The sequence below is a fragment of the Anabrus simplex genome, chromosome X, assembly GCF_040414725.1.
Source record: "Anabrus simplex isolate iqAnaSimp1 chromosome X, ASM4041472v1, whole genome shotgun sequence".
Taxonomy (NCBI): Eukaryota; Metazoa; Arthropoda; class Insecta; order Orthoptera; family Tettigoniidae; genus Anabrus; species Anabrus simplex.
Window position 1 is genome coordinate 207,503,780 of NC_090279.1, and position 10,521 is coordinate 207,514,300.

Below are 10,521 nucleotides of genomic sequence, written 5' to 3' on the forward strand. Positions count from 1 at the left end.
AAGAATTTTTAGATATTAGTGGATAGCTATGACTGAGAGACATATTATCAAAGAATAACGTTAGAGTACAACGACGATATGATCGTGCAGGCTGTGATGTGAAGTATTGATGGATGGCCATGAATGAGAGATATATTATCAAATAGGAGCGTTAGAGTACAGATGGTCGATGTGATCTTGCAGGATGTGATGTGAAGTATTGATGGATGGCCATGACTTGAGAGACATATTATCAAAGAGGGGCGTTGGAGTACAGATGGTCGATTTGATCTTTCAGGCTGTGATGTGAAGTATTGATGGATGGCCATGACTGAGAGGCATGTTATCAAAGAGGGGCGTTAGAGTACAGATGGTCGATGTGATCTTTCAGGCTGTGATGTGAAGTATTGATGGATGGCCATGACTGAGAGACATATTATCAAAGAGGGGCGTTAGAGTACAGATGGTCGATGTGATCTTTCAGGCTGTGATGTGAAGTATTGATGGATGGCCATGACTGAGAGGCATGTTATCAAAGAGGGGCGTTAGAGTACAGATGGTCGATGTGATCTTTCAGGCTGTGATGTGAAGTATTGATGGATGGCCATGACATATTCTTGTGGAAGGCTCTTTTATCAAAGAGACCTCATCTCATCATACTCTAAAGAACTGATTATTTTATTCATGGTAATTTCGTAGGCCGCGATTCAATCACGCCCCACCACTCTTTTCTCACTTCACTGAATCCTACACTTGTCCACTCCCCGGTCTATACAGATGTCTTTCTAAAATACGTCATTAGATGCAAATAAATTAATCGTAATCAATTTGAGTTTCATTTACTGAAATAATAAAATAATCATTTGTTTTTCCCGAAAAAAAAATTGATAACATTTTATTATAGTTACTGTTATTATTATTATGATTATTAATACTATTATAGAACACCTCAGAATTTTAAGCATGCTATGGTCAGATGATAGAAGATTAAAATAAGCTACAGAAATGTCCGATTCGTTGGCTGAACGGTCAGCGTACTGGCCTTCGGTTCAGAGGGTCCCGGGTTCGATTCCCGGCCGGGTCGGGGATTTTAACCTTAATTGGTTAATTCCAATGGCACGGGGGCTGGGTGTATGTGTTGTTTTCATCATAATTTCATCCTCATCACGACGCGCAGGTCGCCCACAGGTGTCAAATAGAAAGACATGCACCTGGCGAGCTGAACCCGTCCTGGGATATCCCGGCATTAAAAGCCATACGACATTTCATTTCATCTACAGAAATATTAAATAATGTATAATATGCATTGAAACAATCATTGTTACTGTACAAACGTCATAATTGCATTAATTCAGATAGGGGTTCGTAAACTAGAGAGTAATTTTCGTTAGGTGGACGCTGAGGCCTTTAACTTTCCACTATATCGTATTTGAGGAAAGAATACCGCGTATCTGACAAAGCTTTTCTGAACTGTTGTTTTCCACAAGACTGGTCACGCCTCCCAGCCACATGTGAATGTGCATTCCATCAGAACAATATTTTATTGTGTTCATTTTACTATGTACATGGTATTACCTCATTTCGACTACTGTAAGGCCGTGTACAACGACCTGACTGCTACTCTTAACGACAAACTACAACGCGCGCAAAACGCCTGTGCTCGCTATATATGTGACCTACGTTACTATGACCATGTTACACCTGTCCACGATGAACTCGGTTGGCTAAAACTCAAACAGCGCCGTAATCTTCTTGCTTTATGCCTTCTTCATCGAATACTTGTACAGTGAATTTCAAAACTTCTCATCCAATCACAGTTTTGGAACACGTTCAAAATTTGATACACTCTTATCTATTCCACCTCACCGCACCACACGATACACAAACACATATATTATTTCTTCGGCAGTACAATGTAATACACTACCCGTCTCTGTCAGAGGAGCCTCACCAGTTAGTTATAGGCAACTTTGTCACCGAAACGTACTAACTAATAGATGAAGTCCTAAGTTGTTATTCGTATGTTTTGGGATATGGAAACTATCTTCTTCTTCAAGTGCCATATCCGGTTGCCCAGACGTCGGCGATTACTCTGGAGAAAGTTTTTCTGTCTTCTGTTAGTGGGAAGAATCTCTCAGTTGTCTCAATACCGGTCCACTACTTGATGTTGTGTAACCATGTTATCTCTGGTCTGCCAACTCGCCGTTTGCCCTCTATTTTACCTTGGAGAATGAGTTTTGTGAGGCCATATTTGTTTCCTCCTAATATGTGGCCTAGATAAGCTGTTTTGCGAACTTTTATAGTTGTTATTAGTTCTTGCTTTGTCCTAGCTCTCCTTGGGACTTCATCGTTTGTTATCATATCTGTCCAGGGTATTCTAAGCATTCTTCTGTGCAACCACATTTCAAAGGTAGCAAGTCGTTTGAAATTATAGACTGTATGTAATCACAATGTTATTATTAAGGTTAATAGAAATTAGCTAATTATGTCATAATTGTATAAAGAATTATCTTCATCATCTTCATCCTCATCATCACCATCATTTTTCTCTTCTTTATTATTGCTCTCTACTATAATATTGTATTGTTTAGTAGTTACAAAGATGTTCCAATTTTAAGTCTATTTATTTTAATTTTTCACATGTAAATACTGTACTTTCTGGTTAGATGGAAGAGAGAGCCTAATTGCCTTAATCTAGCCAGACAAAAATAAATCCATTGTATTGTATTGTAACCTTAAAAATAGTATACTGCACGACGAATTTACGCACTGCTAGAATATAATGTGAATGAACAACGTATTGAGAGAGAAATATAATATGAAAATGAACAATGCAAAGACTGAAATTATGGTTTTCAAACGCTAGCATGAATGATCTACCATTCAGATCTATTTAGACAGTAAAATCACTTCAGATGTAAAACGTTCAGCCTACATAAAGAGCAGAATTGCGCAGACAAAGACCGCCTATTACAAGAAAAGTGTGCTGCTTACATCAAGTAATCAATGTGGAAACTAAAAATCTATATAGAATATAAAACTCTAACGTGTATGTTCCACAAAATACAAGCTCATAAATCAGAGGGAGTCAAAAGGTGTGATTTGTGGCAAAATCTTCCAAATCGTCTCAATAATGCAGGAAATATCTTGCATTTCTTGAAAAGTCACCGTATATATATATATTTTTTCAAGAGGAAATAAAAGAAAATAACTAAATAACCATTCCAATAATCGCAGGCGAAGGATTACCCTAGCCCGCAATACATTCTGTATTTATCTGATTGCTAAACGATTAACACTTTTATTAATTCTGAACCTTAGTAATGTCATTGTATACAGCCATGTTTGACTACTACCTGTCAAGCCAGAGAGTATACACTTCCTCTGATCTCGGAAGAATGCTATTCCCTGCTAGATACTTTTTGATTCTCTAACCTTTCCCAGCTTCCAAATATATTCAACAGATGGCAGAGCGATCATTATAAAATATATGCTGCTAAGAGGAAAAAGTATACATACAAACAGACCCCCATCCTGACATACGCCTTAGACATTATCTGCGAACACCTATCGAAGTATAACCTAGCTACACAGGAAGGAGTGATGGCTATGTATCTTTTAAAAATTCCTCTGCCTGGCAGAAAATGCTCCTTCGAGTCTAACCTATGAGTTCGAAAGACAAGCATTCTATATATAGAAGAAGTGCGATGAAAAATGCCATTGCCTTGTACGACACAATACTAAGCTTTACATCAAGAACTGCAGGATAAAAAAAGTAAATATATGGATAGATTTTGACCAAACAGACGACATGATAACATCAGAAAGGATGAATTCTGTCTACGAACTGCGTCATATCATAACGCGTTTCTTATTAAATGTTCAAAAACAATTTAAAAGGGAAGGCAAAATAATATGACTACGAGGGAATATCAAGAAGTGTTACCTGATCTATTGATAACGAATGCTGCCGAGGAGTACGGGCCCTCTAGTAACGTATTTATGATTCATTTTCGTTTTGACATAGGCTAACCAAAGGAAAATGAATACAAGGAACATTGTTCTATTGTACTGAATATCCATATGTAGCTGGAAGGCGAGACTAGCTTTAAGGAAAATAATGGATAAGAAGAGCATTGGGAGATATGCGGTTTTGCATCGTCAGCGACGATATGTTTACTGAATGCCAAAAATTTAGCACTGCAATCCTCTGATCCATCGAAGCAGCCATGATTAATGTTAGGGTCAAGAGGGGGCGGAGCTATTCTTCCCCTTGAATCTACAATCAGCAGAAGCTGAATGTAAGACACACTCTCTCTGTTAGAACTCAGTGACCAGGAAAGAGAAACATTCCTCGTCTCAACTGAGAACAGCACGTACTTTGCTGTGTGAATGTTGCAATATCGATGTATCGAATGTAGATCAAGTCCTGCATGTCGTATCAGTTTCACAGCCAGCTACTGTCCACGATGACGTCACAAGCGGTCTCTTTGTCCAGTGACTAGCCACCCTAATCAAACGGGAGCCGGCCGACATCATATCGCGCGATGGCATCGCCTCCTTTAAGGATCCGGGAAACTGAACGGCCGACTTGAGAGGTGCGCCTTTGGAATGTCTGAAAACCACTTTGAGAACATCACTGATCAAATGTTGTTTTTGTTGGGTAATATATGCAGACTTGGAACGAATTCAAAATATTATCACCTGTACGTAAGATAAGATAGAACTTATTTATCCTGGCAATGTCAGGGACAGCTGCCGCTTTCTTATACTTGATCAGTAAGTGCAATGATAAATAACTAATTACAAAGCAAGACATAGAAAGTTATATCTGGCCTAAAAACCAACACAGAATAGGTATGAAAAACGGATAATACTTTACGAGTCCGATATTATCATCTACTGTATATAAATAAAATCATAACGACCATGTGTCTATGCATTGATTATTTTGGCAAAATTTTCATTCAGTTATCCGTTTCAGGTGTAATAATGACCAGCTGCATAATTTTTTATCTTTTGTGTCTGTCTGTTTGAGTTCTTATAACTTGAAAACTACTGGATATGTTGCTACCAAAATTCATTTATAGAATTCACCTGTCCTAGGATAGGATTTAGGGCCAAAATTGTTTCCAAATAACTGAAGTGACTGGGGGTTTATGCGAAACCGAAACCGGAATTTTGTACTCCCACAAAATATACTGTACACAACCAAACTTAATGGAAATCAATTTCTGAAACTTTTTTCTCATGTTCATCCTTTCGATGCGAGGATTAAATGGAGTCTAAGTTCGAGCGGACATTTTAAAGCTTTTTTTTTCGATTTGTCTGTTCGTCCGTTTATTGAGTTCTTATAACTGGGAAACTACTCTATATACTTCTACCAATCTCTATATCTGTCCTTGGGTTGTTAATAGGACCAATATTATTTCTAAATCCCGGATTGGTTTGGGGGTTTATAGGAACTCAAAAGAGTGATTTTACCCTCCCACAAATAATACATACGGCGCTCGATAGCTGCAGTCGCTTAAGTGTGGCCAGTATCCAGTAATCGGGAGATAGTGGGTTCGAGCCCCACTGTCGGCAGACGTGAAGATGGTTTTCCGTGGTTTCCTATTTTCACACCAGGCAAATGCCGGGGCTGTACCTTAATTAAGACCACGGCCGCTTTCTTCCCATTCCTAGGCCTTTCCTATCCCATCGTCGCCGTAAGACATATGTGTCGGTGCGACGTAAAGCAAAGAGCAAAAAAAAAAAATGTAATGATATACATGACAGAACTTAATGGTAATCTTACAGCCTTAATAGAAATCAAATTTTAAAAATGTTTTTCTCAATTGTATCTTTTCGATAGTCAGATAACAAGGGTCATATCATTACTGGACTGTTTTACAGGCTGTTTCAAGTTGGGTTAAATGGTTTAACTGAAGAATCCATTTTACTCTTTTCAATAGATGGGTTTCATGGGTCTTCGGCCACAGTACCACTCTCGGTTCCAGATGAAGAACAGCATGTAACCGAGAAGTAGGGAGAAATACGCACAACTTCGGACCAGGAACTGTACCATTCAATAACCTCTGTGATGTGCCCCATTATGTCTCCACTTTTGTTCAGCTTTATCATTCTTTACATCACTCCCACCTGCTTTTGTAGAAGAATAGCATTTTAACGTGCCGTATGAAACGTTTGAATACAGCCATGTAACTTGAATTTATGAAGGAATCATGAAATCGATTACAAATTCCCATGCGAAGAACGGGTACATAGGCTAGTTCGGTAATAAAACCGGAAGGATTGTACGCTTCAGAATGTCTTATTTTAAATGAAAAAGGTGAGCTGCTAGAACTCGAGGAGAATTAAAGGAAGATTCTTAGGAAAATTCTGGGACCGCAGAAGACTACTGATGGGATTTGGAAGAAATGGAGTTCTACAAGTACACTGACCCAATGCGGAAACGCAGGCTGAAATTCTACCGACACCTTAAAAGAATGGATGACAAACGACTGAGCAAACAGAACTTAAGATACATCACGGAATTAATGGACACATCCAAGGGGGTAGAATAGGTCAAGAGGGATGCAGAAGAAGTTGTATTTTCACTAGAGGTTATCCGAAATAGAAAAGAGATCGGAGCAAAATTCGACTGTCTAAAATCATTTAAAGAGAAACCACTAAAGAGGAGACCCAAAGGGAACATTTCTCGACAGGAGACAAAGATGTGAAGCGAAAGAATGAAGAGATTCCGGGAAGAGAAAAGAAGAAAAACCAAGAAACCTTATGTCCTCTACGGTCCATAACTGGCCAAATTCTGAAACAAACAAAAAAATGAGGCGAGCAACAAAGTTGTAAGAAATAAGCACTGCAGAAAGAAACTAGCAACTCCCATAATTTCTAGGCACCCAATTGTTAGGTTGTAAATAGTGCCCGGATGTTTAGGCTGTAATAGCTTAGAATGCAAACATGCCAAAGCAAATAACAAGTTTACTCTACCCGGGCAACAGTTCTGCTCTGAGACTTGTATAAACAGTCCAGTCAGGCCTGTTAGAACCCCTAAAACTTATGTTACATTTGCTACACTACAGACGAGCCGGTAGATGACACTTCTTAATAGCTAAGAAATAATAATAATGTTATTTGTTTTACGTCCCACTAACTGCTTTTAGGTCTTCGGAGACGCCGAGGTGCCGCAATTTAGTCCCGCAGGAGTTCTTTTACGTGCCAGTAAATCTACCGATACGAGGCTGTCGTATTTGAACACCTCCAAATAACACCGGACTGAGGCAGGATCGAACCTGCAAAGTTGGGGTTAGAAGGCCAGCGCCTAAACCGTCTGAGCCACTCAGCCCGGCCAATAGCTAAGTTGGTTTGCTTTCTAACCTATTACAAAACCAAACCAAATCGCATGGAACTACAGCCCTTGAAGGACCTTGGCCTGCCAAGCGACCGCTGCTCAGCCCGAAGGCCTGAAAATTAAGAGGTGTCGTGTGTTCAGCATGACGAATCCTCTCGGCCGTTATTCTCGGCTTTCTAGACCGGGGCCGCTATCTCACCGTCAGATAGCTCCTCAATTCTAAGCACGTAGACTGAGTGAACCTCGAACCAGCCCTCAAGTCCAGGTAAAAATACCTGACCTGGCCGGGAATCGAACCCTGGGTCTCCAGTAAGAGGCAGGCACGCTACTCCTACACCAGGGGGGCCGGCTTTCTAACCTACTACTGACTAAAAATATGTACTCCAGTTATAAAACACAATAATACAGATGTCTTGTTGCACTTTTTTGTTACTTTAGGTACAGTCATGTCCCAGGCTATGGACCTTGTACTTGTATGTTGTGAGTGTTCATCAGAGGCCTCCAATACGTAGGATCTATCCTCACTGTTGTCTCGACACAATACCGAGAAGGATCTTCGCGATGACCTACTCTAGTAAGAAAAATAGGAAAAGAGTAGAATAAAAAAGGAGGAAGAAATGAAAGCAACATTCTCATATTATTTATGTGAGGTTCTAGAAAATGTTTTGGAACATTAGTTGGGGATGTCATGAGACGGTGCAAGCTTCATTTCCGCTGCAATCTTGACATCTCCGTCGCATTATAAGCTGTGACTATATTCAGAACAGCGTCCTCTTCACGGGAAATGTAATCAGGCGATCAGCGGGAGCAAGACTATGCCATACTCACTTTTAGTATTAATTAGGAAAATTTATATTCTAGGTAACGCTTAGAATGCTGCAGACTTGTATTAATAGCGTGCAACTTGTCGGCGGTTGCGAGGTAAAAATAGGAGTTTCAGTGTAAAGAATTAAGTAAGTTAAGTTGTAATAATGAGAGACCTATGGTGGCATTATTATTATTATTATTATTATTATTATTATTATTATTATTATTATTATTATTATTATTATTATTATTATTATTATTATTATTATTATTATTGTTATTATTATTATTATTATTATTATTATTATTATTATTATTATTATTAATCTTAGACATTACAATACAGAAATGACACAGATTGTCTGTAGGATAGTGAATGCATCCGAATGACAGCGATGTCGAGACTAAGAGAAGCCGATACATGTTAGAGAACTGTCTTCCGCAAGAAAATGGGACCAAAAACCGAAGATAGCCAGTATAGTTTACGAAGAAGGGGAGAACTATACCAACAAAGCGAAAGACTGATTGAGTCAATGAACAAAAGAAGACTGAAATTTTATTTCTTTAGAACTGATGAGAAGAGGCTGACGAAACAGAATTTTAAAACACTTGACAGTAGACCTAAAGTTCCCGACAAATGGTTCAGGGAGGTAAGAAAGGATCTTGAACAGTCTGTGTCAAATCGAGAAGACATCCTAAACCGCTCAAAGTATAGACCAGTGATCGACAACTTCAGAGGCTTCCATGACGAACAGAAACTGAATAGGGGATGGACAGAGGAAAGAAGACAAAATGCCAGAGAAAGAATGCAAAGATTTTGGGCTGCAAAGAAGGCTTCCAATAATGTGTGATCGTTGCTTAATGTGATCCCAAATGATCATATACGAACATTATATATTATTGTTATTCAGCATTTTTCTACAATACAGTATTCTTTCTTCATCCCACATCTCTATACAGACTACTTTATTCCTCCAGAATTCTCGATCTTTCTCACCTCCTTACTTGAACCTCTTCTATGCATGATCGTCTGAACACCATTTATCCTCTTTCCCTCAGGTTTTCCCCGCTTCCTATTGCCATCAGCTTTCCAGTTTAACATCATCTATATAATTCTGTTATCTGTCTTCCTTTTCACATCTAGAAACTTTTGTCACAAATATGTCTTACAGCTGGAGTTCATCCGAAAATTTGTGTAACATAACAAGACACAATGTGTGACTGAATACGTAACTATAGCAACGCTGTAGGCTGTGATGTAATGTATGGATGGATGGCCATGACCGAGAGAAATATATAAGATCGTTTGAGTTTCGCAAAGGTAAAAGTTTTTTTTGTACAATTGTTTTTTCGTCGCGCCGACACAGATAGGTCCTTATGTCGACGATGGAATAGGAAAGGCCTAGGAGGAGGAGGGTTCGAACCCACTATCTCTCGAATACAAGCTCACAGCCTCTCGTACGAAAACAATTTTAATCTTATTTCTTCAATCATATCCAATACATTCTTCTCTGTCCCTTGAATTTAGTCCAATTTTGACTTTATAGCTGCTTTCCTCCAAAAATCCATTTTTGTAGCTAATAATTTTTTGCACCTTTATTGTTCTTGTATCTGCTCCGAACAGCAAAAATATTCTCTACCATAGAATTTTAGATGAGTTTCTTTATTTAGCTTAAAGTGTTTCTACTTCATAATACAGTATTGAATTTTGTGCCCTAGGTTTTCTGCCATTACTTACACAACTCTCAATTTCAGGTGAACGTTTGCCATCAGACTCAATTAATGACCTTCAATTTTTGAATTGGATGGCTGTATTTCCTCATTTTTAATTCATAACATTTTGTCAGAATTTATCTCCAAGGGATGATACTCCATGTTACTGCTATTCATATTAAGCGACTCATAATTTGAATTCCTCACTTAATTTCCTCATCATACATGAGGCTTTATGAACTTCTGGTCCCTTAAGTTTGAGACGCTCCCAATAATCTGTTTTGATAATTATGATGATGATGATGATGATGATGATGATGATGATGATGACAATGATGATGATGAAACCGAAGTCCACAGTTGGCTGCATTGATGTAAATAAATAATACATTAAATAAATACATTAATAAGTCAATTATAACAATAATTAAGTATTGAAGATATCCGAAAAGGATAAACAAAAATGCTCAGAAAACTTCTAGCCCCAATATAATGTTAAAAACAGGAAGGGGAGAAACTAAAATTTTTAAAAGAATAATTGTACCAAATAACAGAAGGAGTGGTTAAATTCATAACGAAGAGAAGGTCACAGTTCTATGACCACTTGTTGAGGATGGACAGTAACAGACTAAGAAGAACATAATTCTCCAGGAAGAGGAAGATACAACTGA